The 17,531-nt window shown below is 37.1% G+C and overlaps 1 non-coding gene across 1 annotated transcript; it reads left to right on the top strand.

Annotated features, from left to right (window-relative positions):
* The first annotated feature begins 10,185 nt into the window (after nt 1–10,185).
* On the top strand, nt 10,186–10,289 carry LOC148561530 (small nucleolar RNA R71). The gene has a single exon (XR_015886817.1). It is a non-coding gene; the product is annotated as a small nucleolar RNA R71 (small nucleolar RNA).
* Nucleotides 10,290–17,531: the final 7,242 nt, after the last annotated feature.

The raw sequence follows: 17,531 nt of genomic DNA, 5'->3' as shown, positions 1-17,531 counted from the left end.
CCGTGAGTTATTATTACTTGATGCGACCCGGTGCACTTGCCGGTTAGATTTGTGTGTTTTGGGAGAAATTCATTTTTCCACCAAAATACTCATCAATGCTTCATTCACGCGTACGCGTCAGCCACACGCACGCGTCAGTTTCAGCTTCTCAAATCCTCAATTCTTTGTGTTCCTTCCACTTTTGCATGCTTCCTTTCCTCCTTTAAGCCATTCCTGCCCTATAAACCCTGAAATCACTTAACACACATATCACGACATCGAATGGTAATAAAAGAAAATTAAAATTAGCGATTTTAAAGTCTAGGAAGCATGTTTTCAATCATAGCACAAAATTAGGAAGGAAACTTAAAAACATGCAATTTATATGAATAAGTGTGGAAATAGTTGACAAAATCTACTCAATTCAATCCAAAATATACCATAAAGTAATGATTTATCACCCATCAAGAATACTACCATATTTAGAAAACCAATCCTAAACATCGGTAGCTTAAAGATAGCTCTCTCTATGGCCTAAACCTAGTACATCCACTAGACAGGAGTATACATACTGCATATACATACAGGTAAACTCGAATGCATAGAACCACATTATATAAAACAGTTACTTATAGGTCTGCTAGTGTATTACAGTAATTTCAAAACACCACAGATGACGGCGAACTGCCACTGACAGGGGAGTAGGCTGTAACGGGCACCACCGTCAGCGCTTGAAAGGAAACAACAACAAACCCACCAAAATTGATGAGAGTAGCTCTGAATATTTATTCCCATAGGAGAGACAAAGATTGATATCTAGTGTTTACATTGCTCATTCCACACAGGACAAATTTTGGGCACCATTTGTATCACTACAAAAGATGTGTTTGACTTTTTCAAGATCTCAGAAATGCGCTTTGTTTGGGGGTGCAAGCAAACCTCACTAACGCCTATCGTCCACAATCCAACCACAACATTAATCATCTCATTAATTCTTTTATTGGTACTTGTAGACCCATTAAAGAATCAAAATAGGACCCAACAACTATTTCATCCCAATCTGATAATCTACTACAAACGAAACCCAGCAACTTAAACCCCCATTTGCAATTCGCACATCTAACTTGACTAAGCAAAGCCATCCTTCAGCGAGCTACTAAAGGCTCACACGTTGCTCCATCTTGCAAAAGCATATTCACATGTGTCCAACAAACATTAGATGATATAGAATCTATCTATATATCTGTAAGAATATGCATCTGTACACTAGAGCGGCCCATTAATATATTATCAATCTATTCTTAACACTATTATTATGTTATTATTGCTATTATATACGCAAGTATTATTATTATTATTATTATTATTATTATTATTATTATTATTATTATTATTATTATTATTATTATTAACAACGGCCGGCTACCAAAAATTTATTACCTAGAAAACTTGAGCCACCAGAAACTTATAACGAGATCACTGCAGTTGTCCTAGCATCAACCGGGTTCATTCACATTTCACGAATAGACGAAGTGAAAGGACATTCTGCACTGTTGAGTGCTCTAGTGGAACAATAAAGGCTCAACTTACATGTTTCACCATCTAATTGGCGAAGTGACTATTACCGTAGAAGACGTGCTACATATTCTTGGCTTGCCGATAAATGCAGAGCCCTTAATAAGAGATTGAGTAGCTGTCACTCATTTTTGGTGGAGAACTGCATAGCAACATTTGGTAGGCAACACCGTCTACACAATCACACATTGGGAAAGATAAACCTAGTACGGGTTTGGCAATGCAGAGACACTGAATCATTAGACACCCAAGGGAGAGAAGAGTGAGAGTGATTTGATCATGTGTTTAAACATTTAGTGATCTAATCATGATCATTTTAGGTTAATTTACCACATAGCAAATTAATGTGGTGAAGAATGATTTATGGAAGAGAATAAAGGTAAAACTTATGGTTAGGATTAATTCTTGGGGAATAATTACCAAAAAGTGACAATTATTTGATCATAGATTTTTATTGCAACAGAGAAAGCAAAGAAAACAGAGAAATATACCGATATTGGTATTTTTAGTATTTTATAATAATTTGGCTCTAAAATATTTTGGTGAAGGCAAACTGATAAAAAGTTCAGGTAAAAATTCTTTACCCAAGAAATTTGGGCCTAGTAAATAAAAGTAATCATTACAGAGTACTTTTTTGTCTTATTAAAAAAATATTATTTTAGTAAATATTTTATATTTTACTCGGGCCCGCCTCGTTAATACGAAGTGAACTGTGATTCTCAGATTTTGTGAATTTGAATCGTAGAAGGCACAAGAAATCGTACTATGAATAATCGGGTTCTTCATTTTACCTGCTTAAAAGAAATGTTGGCCTCAACATTTTAGTTATACCTAAAGAGTCATATATATTCCTAAGCTATACAATATAATTAAAGTTTGTGATTAGCATAACAATCATCTAACATAAAAGGAATGGACCTAGCGGCTTTTCTTAGTAGTCACGGTAAAAGCCCTTTCTTGTGGTCGGTGCTTAGAAGTGCCCTGGTTGTTCTTGTTAGGACAATCTCTGGCCATGTGTCTTGCTCCACCATAGAAGTAGTAGATGTTCGTCCTAAACCTACAAGGTTTGTTGCCTTGATTCTTCCCACACTTTGGGTATACTCAGCCGGCTTGATCTTACGGAAGTTGTTTTCCTTTCTCCTGATCCTGAGCACGACTGTTGTGACCACAATTGAAATGAGCAAGGAGGTTACCACTTGTTGATCTTGCTGTTGTTGTAACCATTGTTCTTGAAGTTACTTCCTTTAGGGGCTAGGTGTAGTCAAAATTCTTGCTGCATAGCTTCCCTACGACTTGCTCAAGCAACTACCAATTTCTTAGTACACTCCTCAGCCAACTGACTCTTATTGACTAACTTAGTAAAATTCCGAATCTCCATTGGACCGATGGAAGCCAGTAGCTCTTCCCTATGATCTCATTCAAACTTAATGCACTTTCATTCCTCAAATTTTGTGGGGATTCCTTGACATGCCTTAGAAAAGCAACATAAGTCTTCAAACTTACAGGTGTATTTTGCAACAGTCATATTACCTTGTTTCAACGGTAACAGTTCTAGTTCTTTTGCAGTGCGGGCTGATGGAGGGAAGTATTTCTTATAGAATTCTGTCGTAAAATCATCCTAAGTAATCTTAGCACCTCCTTGTATCAACAATTATTGCACACCATTCCACCAGCATTGCACATCTCTTTTCAGCATATAAGTTGTGAATTCCATGTATTGTCTTTTGGGAACTTGCTGCATCTGCAGGGACCTTTTCATGTCGTAAAACTAGTCATCAGCTATGATAGCATCAGTAGTCCCAGTAAATTGAGGCAGATTAACCTTCAAGAAAGAAGCCAGGGTCAAAGGTCGATCTCCGTCAGGTGCTCCGTTATCATAACCATTATAATTTTCGTTGCCATTTTCATTCGCATTACCATTCTCATTATGTCGCCCAAGGCACTCTACAGCCCAACTTGTGGTAGCAACCGAGTTACGCATAGCCACAACCATAACATTTATAGTTTCTAGTATGGCAACTGTGTTCAATATCAGCTCATTATTCGAGTTAGCTCTTCGGGTATTATGTCTGTTGGCAGCCATTAAGGTCCTATTAACACCAAATAATCAACATTAAAGTGATCCATCTGTAAGAGAGGGGGAAAGAAAAGGGTGAGAATCTAAGGTTCCCAGCATGGTACTAACCTAAGGGAAAGGGCAGTCGTATTTTGATTCTAAGGAGCAGCTCTAACATTTTTAGATCGTTGTACGTTTATTGGATTATCTTTAGTTTTCAGTGTTAGCGCTTGCTCAATTATCGTAGTCTTAGTCTCTTACTCATTAAGCACTATTCTATCACAGTAAGTAGTAGAACAAAAAACAAACATAAATAAACATATAGTATACAAAAAGCAGAGATAAGCACAAAAACAGAGAATAAGCATAGATTACAAACATAGAGAAATGCACAATGCGCAAATAATATGATGGATGTCTGTATTAAGCAGGCCATGAGCTCATACATTAGTTGACTACCCGCACCTAATATTACCCAAGACTAAGCCCGGATATGGTTTCACCAATTACATACATTTTGCATACGTATGGCCAATGCCACATACTTTTTGACAACGGCAATTGTCACAGAAGTTGATACCATAATATGCTAACAGTTAGAGAAACAGTTTTCCAAATCAACAGTGGGCATTTCGACATCATTACACTGGATACGTGGGACTAAACCTCTACCCTTGCTAGACATACATACTTAAAGGGTGTACATTCTGAATTCAAAGTTTATAACCTTTTAGGTTTCAAGTTTTCTTTGTTTCATCCTCACTTTAAAACCTGTGGTTCCTTCTATCTTTTCATAAATTCTACTTTTTCCCTTCGTAGGAATTTCGTTGTGGTGCGCAGAAATTGTGATTACACTTTGATTATGTAAAATTCATCGCTCTTTCTTTCCCTGGTAATGGCACTAAAAACATGATGCCAATACCATGGTTCACAACTTCGCACAACTAACCAGCAAGTGCACTGGGTCGTCCAAGTAATACCTTACGTGAGTAAGGGTCGAATCCCACGGAGATTGTTGGTATGAAGCAAGCTATGGTCACCTTGTAAATCTCAGTCAGGCGGATATAAAATAGTAATGCGGTTTTCGAAAATAATTAATAAAATAGGGATAGAAATACTTATGTAAATCATTGGTGAGAATTTCAGATAAGCGAATAGAGATGCTTTCGTTCCTCTGAACCTCTGCTTTCTTGCTATCTTCATCCAATCAGTCTTACTCCTTTCCATGGCTGGCTTTATGTGATACATCACCACTGTCAATGGCTACTTTCGGTCTTCTCTCGGGAAAATGATCCAAATGCCCTGTCACGGCACGGCTAATCGTCTGGAGGCATCACCCTTGTCAATGGTTTCATCCTATCCTCTCAGTGAAAATGGTCAACACACCCTGTCACAGCACGGCTATTCATCTGTCGGTTCTCGATCATGCTGGAATAAGATTTACTATCCTTTTACGTCTGTCACTACGCCCGGCAATCGCGAGTTTGAAGCTCGTCACAGTCATTCAATCATTGAATCCTACTCAGAATACCACAGACAAGGTTTAGACTTTCTGGATTCTCATGAATGCCGCCATCATTCTAGGTTACACCACGAAGATTCTGATTAAGAGATCTAAGAGATACTCATTTAGTCGAAGGTAGAACGGAAGTGGTTGTCAGGCAAGCATTCATAGGAAATGATGATGATTGTCACGTTCATCACATTCAGGTTGAAGAGCGAATGAATATCTTAGAAGTGAAATAAGATGAATTGAATAGAAAACAGTAGTACTTTGCATTAATCTTTGAGGAACAGCAGAGCTCCACACCTTAATCTATGGAGTGTAGAAACTCTACCATTAAAAATACATAAGTGAAAGGTCCAGGCATGGCCGAGATGGCCAGCCCCCAAAACATGATCACATGATCAAAATACGATCCAGGATAACTAATACAATAGTAAAAGGTCCTATTTATAATAAACTAGACACTAGGGTTTACATAAGTAAGTAATTGATGCATAAATCCACTTCCGGGGCCCACTTGGTGTGTGCTTGGGCTGAGCCTTAACTTTTCACGTGCAGAGTCCATTTGTGGAGTTGAACGCCAGGTTTTGATCCATTTCTGGCGTTCAACTCTGGTTTTTGATCCATTTCTGGCGCTGAACTCCAGAATTGGGCAGAGAGCTGGCTTTGAACGCCAGTTTGCATCATCTAAACTTGAGCAAAGTATGAACTATTATATATATTGCTGAAAAGCCCTGGATGTCTACTTTCCAACGCAATTGGAAGCGCGCCATTTCGAGTTCTGTAGCTCCAGAAAATCCACTTTGAGTGTAGGGAGGTCAGAATCCAACAGCATCAGCAGTCCTTCTTCAACCTCTGAATCTGATTTTTGCTCAAGTCCCTCGATTTCAGCCAGAAAATACCTGAAATCACAGAAAAACACACAAACTCATAGTAAAGTCAAGAAATGTGAATTTAACATAAAAACTAAGGAAAACATCCCTAAAAGTAACTAGATTCTACTGAAAACATACTAAAAACAATGCCAAAAAGCGTATAAATTATTCGCTCATCACAACACCAAACTTAAATTGTTGCTTGTCCCCAAGCAACTGAAAATCAAATAGGATAAAAAGAAGAGAATATACTATAAATTCCAAACTATCAATGAAACATAGCTCCAATTAAATGAGCGGGACTTATAGCTTTTTGCCTCTTGAATAGTTTTGGCATCTCACTTTATCCATTGAGGTTCAGAATGATTGGCATCTATAGGAACTCAGAGTTCAGATAGTGTTATTGATTCTCCTAGTTCAGTATGATGATTCTTGAATACAGCTTCTTTATGAGTCTTGGCCGTGGCCCTAAGCACTTTGTTTTCCAGTATTACCACCGGATACATAAAAGCCACAGACACATAATTGGGTGAACCTTTTCAGATTGTGACTCAGCTTTGCTAAAGTCCCCAATTAGAGGTGTCTAGGGTTCTTAAGCACACTCTTTTTTTTTTTGCTTTGGACTTTGACTTTAACCGCTCAGTCTCAAGTTTTCACTTGACACCTACACGCCACAAGCACATGGTTAGAGACAGCTTGGTTTAGCCACTTAGACCAGGATTTTATTCCTTTAGGCCCTCCTATCCACTGATGCTCAAAGCCTTGGGATCCTTTTTATTTGCCCTTTCCTTTTTGTTTTAAGGGTTACCGGCTTTTTGCTCTTGCCTCTTGGTTTTAAGAGCTTTTGGCTTTTTCTGCTTGCTTTTCTCTTTTTCTTTCTTTCTATTTTTTTTCGCCTATTTTTTTTCTCTGCAAGCTTTGTTCTTTGCTGCTTTTTCTTGCTTCAAGAATCATTTTTATGATTTTTCAGATTATCAAATAACATGTCTCCTAGTCATCATTCTTTCAAGAGCCAACATATTTAACATTCTTAAACAACAACTTCAAAAGACATATGCACTGTTCAAGCATACATTCAGAAAACAAGAAGCATTGTCACCACATCAATATAATTAAACTAAGTTCAATGATAAATTCGAAACTCATGTACTTCTTGTTCTTTTGAATTAAAACATTTTTCATTTAAGAGAGGTGATGGATTCATAGGACATTCATAACTTTAAGACAAAGTTACTAACTACTAATGATCATGTAATGAAGACACAAACATAGATAAGCACATAACATAGAAAATGAAAAACAGAAGAGATAAGAACAAGGAATGAGTCCACCTTAGTGATGGTGGCGTTTCCTTCTTGAGGAACCAATGATGTCCTTGAGCTCTTCTATGTCTCTTCCTTGTCTTTGTTGCTCCTCCCTCATTTCTTTTTGATCTTCTCTTATTTCATGAAGCATGATGGAGTGCTCTTGATGTTCCACCCTTAATTGTCCCATGTTAGCACTTAATTCTCCTAGGGAGATGTTGATTTGCTCCCAATAGTTTTGTGGAGGAAAATGCATCCCTTGAGGTATCTCAGGGATTTCTTGATGATGAGCTTCTTCATGTGCCTGTTGAGATCCATGAATGAGCTCTCTTGCTTGCTCCATCCTTTTCTTAGTGATGGGCTTGTGAGATGAATCTTTCCATCTCCCATGGCTCAGAGGTGGTTTCTCTGGCCTTAGGTGCTATTAATGGTTATGGAAAAACAAAAAAGCTATGCTTTTACCACACCAAACTTAGAATGTTGCTCGCCCTCGAGCAAAAGAAGAAAGAATAGAAGAAGAAGAAGAAGATATGGAGGAGACGGAGGGATGTGTGTATGTGGCCATATGGGTGGGATTGGGTGGGAAAGAGATGTTGAATTTTGAAGGTAGGTGGGTGTATGGATGTGAGTGGTAAATGGAAAACAGAAGAGATGATCATGAATGGAGAGAGAGGGTGAGAAAAAGTGAGTGGAGCTAGGTGGGGATCCTGTGGGGTCTACAGATCCTGAGGTGATCCTGTGGGGTCCACAGATCTTGAGGTGTCAAGGCATTTACATCCCTGCACCAATTTAGGCATGCAAAATGCCCTTACACACAACTCTGGGCGTTCAGCACCAGGTTGGGGCCCATTTTGGGCGTTCAACGCCCATTTGTTGCCCATTTCTGGCGTTGAACGCCAGAACCATGCTTGTTCTGGGTGTTCAGCGCCCAAATGCTGCCCATTTTGGGCGTTCAGTGCCAGAACCATGCTCTGTTCTGGCGTTGAACGCCAGGCAGATGCTTCCTCCAAGGTGTGATTTTTCTTCTGCTGTTTTTGATTCTGTTTTTAATTTTTATATTTATTTTGTGACTCCACATAATCATGAACCTATAAAGACATATAACTAAGAAAAATATAGTTAGATAAATAAAAATTGGGTTGCCTCCCAACAAGCGCTTCTTTAATGTTAATAGCTTGACAGTGGGCTCTCATGGAGCCTCACAGATGTTCAGAGCATTGTTGAGACTCTCCAACAGCAAACTTAGAGTTTGGATATGGGAGTTCAACACCAAACTTAGAGTTTGGTTGTGGCCTCCCAACACCAAACTTAGAGTTTAACTGTGGGGGCTTTGGTTAACTCTGCTTTGAGAGAAGCTTTTTATGCTTCCTTTCCATGGATGCAGAGAGAGATCCTTGAGTTGTAAACACAAGGTTGTCCTCATTTAATTGAAGGATCAATTCTCCTCTGTCCACATCAATCACAGCTCTTGTTGTGGCCAGGAAAGGTCTTCCTAGGATGATGGATTCATCCTCTTCCTTTCCAGTATCCAAGACTATGAAATCAGCAGGGATGTAAAGGCCTTCAACCTTTACTAACACGTCCTCTACTTGTCCATAAGCCTATTTTCTTGAATTGTCTGCCATCTCTAATGAGATTTTAGCAGCTTGCACCCCATAGATTCCCAGTTTCTCTATTACAGAGAGGGGCATGAGGTTTATCCCTGAACCAAGGTCACATAGAGCCTTAAAGATCATGGTGCCTATAGTATAAGGTATTATGAACTTTCCAAGATCCTGTCTCTTCTGAGGCAATGTCAGTTGATCCAGATCACTTGGTTCATTGATGAACAAGGGAGGTTCAACTTCCCAAGTATCAATGCCAAATAATTTGGCATTTAGCTTCATGATTGCACCAAGAAACTTGGCAGTTTGCTCTTCAGTAACATCCTCATTCTCTTCAGAAGAGGAATACTCATTAGAGCTCATGAATGGTATAAGGAGGTTCAATGGAATCTCTATGGTCTCTAGATGAGTCTCAGATTCCTTTGGTTCCTCAGAGGGAAGCTCCTTATTGATCACTGGACGTCCCAGGAGGTCTTCCTCCTTGGGATTCACGTCCTCCTCTCCCTCATTGGGTTCGGCCATTTTGGTTATGTCAATGGCCTTGCACTCTCCTTTTGGATTTTCTTCTGTATTGCTTGGGAGAGTGCTAGGAGGGATTTCAGTGATCCTTTTACTCAGCTGGCCTACTTGTGCTTCCAAATTTCTGATGAAAGACCTTGCTTCATTCATGAAACTCACAGTGGCCTTAGATAGATCAGAGACTAAGTTTGCTAAGCTAGATGGGTTCTGCTCAGAATTCTCTGTCTGTTGCTGAGTGGATGATGGAAAAGGCTTGCCATTGCTAAACCTGTTTCTTCCACCATTATTAAAGCCTTGTTGAGGCTTTTGATCCTTCCATGAGAAATTTGGATGATTTCTCCATGATGAGTTATAGGTGTTTCCATAAGGTTCACCTAAGTAATTCACCTCTGCTATTGCAGGGTTCTCAGGATCATAAGCTTCTTCTTCAGAAGATGCCTCTTGAGTACTGTTGGATGCAGCTTGCATTCCATTCAGACTCTGAGAAATCATATTGACTTGCTGAGTCAATATTTTGTTCTGAGCCAATATGGCATTCAGAGTATCAATCTCAATAACTCCCTTCTTCATAGGCGTCCCATTATTCACAGGATTCCTTTCAGAAGTGTACATGAACTGGTTATTTGCAACCATGTCAATGAGTTTTTGAGCTTCTGCAGGCGTTTTCTTCAGGTGAATGGATCTACCTGCAGAGGTATCCAATGACATCTTAGATAACTCAGATAGACCATCATAGAATATATCCAGGATGGTCCATTCTGAAAGTATGTCAGAAGGACACTTTTTGGTCAGTCCTTTGTATCTCTCCCAAGCTTCATAGAGGGATTCACCTTCTTTCTGTCTGAAGGTTTGAACATCCACTCTAAGCTTGCTCAGCTTTTGAGGAGGAAAGAACTTGGCTAAGAAAGCCTTGACCAGCTTATCCCAAGAGTTCAGGCTATCCTTGGGTTGAGAATCCAACCACACTCTAGCTCTGTCTCTTACAGCAAAAGGGAAAAGCATGAGCCTGTAGACTTCAGGATCTACTCCATTAGTCTTAACAGTATCACAGATCTGCAAGAATTCAGTTAAGAACTGAAAAGGATCTTCAGATGGAAGTCCATGAAACTTGCAGTTTTGCTGCATCAGAGAAACTAATTGAGGTTTCAGCTCAAAGTTGTTTGCTCCAATGGCAGGAATGGAGATGCTTCTTCCATGTAAATTGGAATTAGGTGCAGTAAAGTCACCAAGCATTCTCCTTGTATTATTATTATTTTCGGCTGCCATCTCCTCTTCCTGTTCGAAAATTTCTGACAGGTGCTTGCTGGTTTGTTGTAATTTAGCTTCTCTTAGTTTCCTCTTCAGAGTCCTTTCAAGTTCTGGATCTGCTTCAACAAGAATGTTCTTGTCCTTGCTCCTGCTCATATGAAAAAGAGAGAACAGAAAAATAATAATAGGGGTCCTTTTTACCACAGTATAGAGGTCCCAGTGTGAGTCAGAAGAAAAGAAGAAGAAGAAATTCGAACACAGATGGAAGAGAGGGTTCGAATTTGGGTGAGATGAAGTGTTAGTAGATGAATAAATAAATAGAGGGAGATGAGAGAGAAGGGGAATTTTCGAAAATAATTTTTGAAAGAGAGTTAGTGATTTTTGAAAATAGTTTTTTTGAAAAAGGTTAGTAGTTTTCAAAAATTAAGATTTTAAAAATTGAAATAATTAGTTAATTAAAAAGAAATTTTGAAAAAGGGGGAGATATTTTCGAAAATTTGAGAGAGAGAGTTAGTTAGGTGGTTTTGAAAAAGATAAGAAACAAACAAAAAGTTAGTTAGTTAGTTGAGACAAATTTTGAAAATCAATTTTGAAAAGATAAGAAGTTAGGAATTTAGAAAAGATATTTTTGAAATCAAATTTTTGGAAAAGGTGAGATAAGAAGATATTTTTGAAAAGATATGATAGAAATTAGTTTTTGAAAAAAGATTTGATTTTTAAAAAATACAATTAATGACTTGATTCATAAGAAATCACAAGATATGATTCTAGAACTTAAAGTTTGAATCTTTCTTAACAAGTAAGTAACAAACTTGAAATTTTTGAATCAAAACATTAATTGATTATTTTATTTTCGAAAATTTGATGTAAAAATAAGAAAAATATTTTTGAAAAATATTTTTGGAAATTTCGAAAATAACTAAGAAATTTGAAAAAGATTTGATTTTTGAAAAAGATTTTGAAAAAGATAAGATTTTCAATTTGAAAATTTGATTTGACTCATAAGAAACAACTTTATTTTAAAAATTTTTGAAAAAGTCAATCCAATTTTCGAATTTGATGAGAGAAAAAGGGAAAGATATTTTTTTTATTTTTGAATTTTTATGATGAGAGAGAAAAATATGAAAATTATGCAATGCATGACTTTTTTAGATCAAAACAATGAATGCATGCAAGAATGCTTATGAATGTCAAGATGAACACCAAGAACACTATGAAGATCATGATGAACATCAAGAACACATTTTTGAAAAATTTTTAATGCAAGGAAAACATGCAAGACACCAAACTTAGAATTCTTTAATGCTTAGATACTAAGAATTCAAGAATGCATATGAAAAACAAGAAAAGACACAAAACATGCAAATGCAAAGATCAAACAAGAAGACTTACCAAGAACAACTTGAAGATCATGAAGAACACCATGAATGCATGAATTTTCGAAAAATGCAAGATGCACATGCAATTGACACCAAACTTATAACATGACACATGACTCAAACAAGAAACACAAAATATTTTTGATTTTTATGATTTTATAATTTTTTTGTATTTTTTTTTCGAAAATTATATTGAAAAAGAAAAAAATATAAGGATTCTAAAATTTTTAATATGAATTCCAGGAATCTTACCATGTTAGTCTAAAGCTTCAGTCCAGGAATTAGACATGGCTCACTAGCCAGCCAAGCTTTCAATGAAAGCTCCGGTCCAAAACACTAGACATGGCCAGTGGCCAGCCAAGCTTCAGCAAACATAGATACCTCTCATGTATACAATAGCTGATATTTCATCCAACTTCATATACTTATGAGTGGAAGCCTCAGTCCAAAAGAATTTAGACATGGCTTTACAGCCAGTCAGGCTTCACATGCTTCATGAAACACTAGAATTCATTCTTTAAAAATTTTGAATAAATTTTTTTTTTCGAAAACAAGGGAGAAATTTTTGAAAAGAAAACAAAAAGAAAATTTACCTAATCTGAGCAACAAGATGAACCGTTAGTTGTCCAAAGTCGAACAATCCCCGGCAACGACGCCAAAAACTTGGTGCGCAGAAATTGTGATTACACTTTGATTATGTAAAATTCATCGCTCTTTCTTTCCCTGGTAATGGCGCCAAAAACATGATGCCAATACCATGGTTCACAACTTCGCACAACTAACCAGCAAGTGCACTGGGTCGTCCAAGTAATACCTTACGTGAGTAAGGGTCGAATCCCATGGAGATTGTTGGTATGAAGCAAGCTATGGTCACCTTGTAAATCTCAGTCAGGCGGATATAAAATAGTAATGGGGTTTTTGAAAATAATTAATAAAATAGGGATAGAAATACTTATGTAAATCATTGGTGAGAATTTCAAATAAGCGAATAGAGATGCTTTTGTTCCTCTGAACCTCTACTTTCCTGCTATCTTCATCCAATCAGTCTTACTCCTTTCCATGGATGGCTTTATGTGATACATTACCACTGTCAATGGCTACTTTCGGTCTTCTCTCGGGAAAATGATCCAAATGCCCTGTCACGGCACGGCTAATCGTCTGGAGGCATCACCCTTGTCAATGGTTTCATCCTATCCTCTCAGTGAAAATGGTCAACGCACCCTGTCACGGCACGGCTATTCATCTGTCGGTTCTCGATCATGCTGGAATAGGATTTACTATCCTTTTGCGTCTGTCACTACGCCCGGCAATCGCGAGTTTGAAGCTCGTCATAGTCATTCAATCATTGAATCCTACTCGGAATACCACAGACAAGGTTTAGACTTTCCGGATTCTCATGAATGCCGCCATCATTCTAGCTTACACCACGAAGATTCTGATTAAGAGATCTAAGAGATACTCATTCAGTCGAAGGTAGAACGGAAGTGGTTGTCAGGCACGCGTTCATAGGGAATGATGATGATTGTCACATTCATCACATTCAAGTTGAAGAAACGAATGAATATCTTAGAAGCAAAATAAGATGAATTGAATAGAAAACAGTAGTACTTTGCATTAATCTTTGAGGAACAGCAGAGCTCCACACCTTAATCTATGGAGTGTAGAAACTCTACCGTTAAAAATACATAAGTGAAAGGTCCAGGCATGGCCGAGATGGCCAGCCCCCAAAACGTGATCACAGGATCAAAATACGATCCAGGATAACTAATACAATAGTAAAAGGTCCTATTTATAATAAACTAGTCACTAGGGTTTACATAAGTAAGTAATTGATGCATAAATCCACTTCCAGGGCCCACTTGGTGTGTGCTTGGGCGGAGCCTTAACTTTCCACGTGCAGTGGCCATTTGTGGAGTTGAACGCCAGGTTTTGATCCATTTCTGGCATTCAACTCTGGTTTTTGATCCATTTCTGGCGCTGAACTCCAGAATTGGGCAGAGAGCTGGCTTTGAACGCCAGTTTGCATCATCTAAACTTGAGAAAAGTATGAACTATTATATATTGATGGAAAGCCCTGGATGTCTACTTTCCAACGCAATTGGAAGCGCGCCATTTCGAGTTCTGTAGCTCCAGAAAATCCACTTTGACTGCAGGGAGGTTAGAATCCAACAGCATCAGCAATCCTTCTTCAACCTCTGAATCTGATTTTTGCTCAAGTCCCTCGATTTCAGCCAGAAAATACCTGAAATCACAGAAAAACACACAAACTCATAGTAAAGTCCAGAAATGTGAATTTAACATAAAAACTAAGGAAAACATCCCTAAAAGTAACTAGATTCTACTGAAAACATACTAAAAATAATGCCGAAAAGCATATAAATTATCCGCTCATCACGTTGCAATCTCATTCTTAATATTTTAGTAACTTACTATTACGTCCTTATATCTTTTCTTAAGGAATTTTATGTCTCTTAGTTTCTTTGCCTTTGTAACATAATGATTTATCATTAATTACGCTTATATCACTCTTTTAGTTATCAGTTATCCTTGATTATTAAATGTTTGAGGAAATATTTATGTTACTAGTTCACTTTAATATGATTTCTTTCATGTATAGCATTCTAATTATTTTGTCTTTTAATTTTTTCTTAAGGCTTTGGACTATTTTCCTTCCTTCTGTCATAGCTTTTTTTTTTTTGAGTAAAGTATCGTTTTTGTCCCCAACATTTGGGGTAAGTCCCAAAGTTGTCCCTAACATTTCAATCGTCCTATTTAAGTCTCTAACATTTCAAAATTGACTCAATGTTGTCCTGCCGTTAGGGATCCGTTAACAGAATTGACGGCAGGACAAAATTGAGACGATTTTGAAACGTTAGGGACTTAAATAGGACGAAAATGTTGGGGACAAAAATGATACATAGAAATAAATTTTAATTTAATTTTATCCTTCAATAATATCAATTTTTTACTATACATAGTATTCAATTATTTTTTAATCACATTTAAATAAATTACATTTAAATCAATTTTTAGAGCTCCTAGTGAAGACTTGTAAATCAGGAAAAGAAATAACAAAACTCTCTTAAGAAAGTCCTCCAAGAAAATTGGTTATGGAGAGATGAAATTTAAGAATTTTTCTTCACTAACCTCTTGAAGATTTAAGTAATAAATGGCAAAGAAAATGAGGAGGATGAGCTTGATTCATGAAGGCTTGAGAAGACGAGGTGTTATCCTTGAAATTTGATGTAGAGTTTGACGTGAAATTGGATTAGAAATGCTTGTGTTTGCTCTATCTCGCTCTCGACTCTCTAGCCTTCTTTTCTTCAGCTTTCTTTCTTACATTACCTAAATGAAAATTTTGATTGAAAGTGAGGAAGAGAGAGAGATATACGTGACTTTGAGAGAGAGATTTGTGACATGTGATCATCATTTTTCACTCTCATTTAATGCTATCTTATTGATGAATCCATATTTGACGATGTATTTTGGTTTGATTTGAATGGATTCATCACATAAACTCACACTTGTTCACTAAAATAGCATGCTTTTGTGTTTTCTCTCTAGATTGTGCCTAAATATGAAAACATGCATTTTTGAGCTTAAATTAGTGATTTTAATCCCACTTTTATGCAATTCAATGCCATGATATGTTTGTTGGGTGATTTTAGGCCCTAGAGGCAAGTTTGGCAAGGCAAAAGTGGAAGGAAGCATGTAGAAAGGGAGAAAACATGAAAAAAACAAAGGAGAAGAGCACATACACAGACCTACGTGCGTACGCACATCCATCAGAGCAGAGCCACGCGTGTGCGTGAGCCGCATCGCGCACGTCGCACATCCATTTAAGCATCCTAGTGTGAGTGTGCACAACCTCTTTTGTGTATGCACAAGAAGAAATTTTGGTTGAGTGTGCATGCCCACAGGTACCAGCGCGTGCCTCCATTAAAAACGCACGTGACTCACGATTTTGGGGCTCTTTTGGCCCATTTTTGATGGCTTGGATACTGAAATCAAAGGCTATATGAAGGAGCAACAACACATAACAAAGGGAGCTCATTTTAGATTAAAAAAAAACACATTAGGAGTAGGAGTAGTGTAGATTGGGAAATTCTCTCTTAGGGTTCTTAGTTAGGGTTTGTAGCATCTTATACTTCAAGTTTGATTTGGGATTATAGCAATTTCATTGTAAGTATTTCTTTAATTTCTCTTTTAATTACACTACTTGTTCTACATTTTCATCTATTTTCATTTCTCTTATCAATATATATATAATTTTCCAATTTTGTATTTCTAGTTGTTGAATTTGATGTTTGATGCTTATTTTATGTTTGCTGAGTTGCCTTAGTTGCTTGTTATCATTTGTGGTTCATAGCTTTCATTATTTTTCTAATTTTGCCATATTTTATGATTATGCATATTAGATGTTTGATGAAATGCCAATTTCGATTATGGGGTAATTTCCACCCCTTGGCTTGGGGAAAATGAGTGTATGGGTTACTAGAGCCATAATGTCCAACATTTAGTGATAATTCTTGGATTGTTAGTTGTTATTGTTTCCACTAATGCTAGCTTTTTACCAATTAATTTGGTAAGTTAACTAGGATTTGTGGATTAATGATAATTATGCTCACTTGACTTATCCTTTGATGTTAAAGGTTGACTTAGTGTGATTAATGCATCATAATTATCATAGTTGTGGTTATGGCAAGGAAGGGATTCCATAACTCATCCCAAGTCAAGGTTTCATTTAGGTTTTAAACCACTTTTCCACCAATTTTGAGTGTTACTTGTTTATATTACATACATAGTTCTTTTATTTCTTCAATAGTTTATTAATTGCAATTTTGTCTTATTTGTTTATCTCTTTATTTGTTTATTTCAATCATTGAAAAACCCCTTGCTTCTCACAACCAAAATTGTGCGCACTTGTCGTCACTAGTTCCTAGGGAAAACGACCCGGGAGTCTAAATACTCTCGGTTTATATTTGCTTTGAATTGTGACAATCTTTAGAATAATAATTTGATTATTGGCCAATTGTTGATTCGGACTATACTTGCAACAGACAAATTCTATTTTTAGCGTGAAAATCCAACCCTATGCTTTTGGTCTATTGTCAAATTTTGGCGCTATATTTTCATGAGTGCTATATTTTGGTTGTTGTAAATATGTCCATAGTGTGAATATATACTTTTTGGTTGCTTATTTGCTTTTGTTGGTAATTAGGATTTTGTTTATTTTGTTAATTAATGTCTTTAGTTATTATTTTCAATTTTCTCTATGAATTATCACCCTCTTGGTTTAGAGTTTGGTTGTGCTTATTTTGTAGGGCTTGATAACCTCAAATTTGGATTGCATCATAGGATTGGAGCATCAATTTTGGAAGGAGCCACCTCCTCTATATTACAATGAGCCATACCCTTTCCAATGCACATACCCAACCCAAGGATATGGTAGATTTCACTTTGATTATGCACCTCCACCACCATA

The sequence above is a fragment of the Arachis ipaensis genome, chromosome B6, assembly GCF_059453495.1.
Source record: "Arachis ipaensis isolate K30076 ecotype BB chromosome B6, ASM5945349v1, whole genome shotgun sequence".
Lineage (NCBI taxonomy): Eukaryota > Viridiplantae > Streptophyta > Magnoliopsida > Fabales > Fabaceae > Arachis > Arachis ipaensis.
This window is presented reverse-complemented; position numbering and strand designations above follow the sequence as displayed.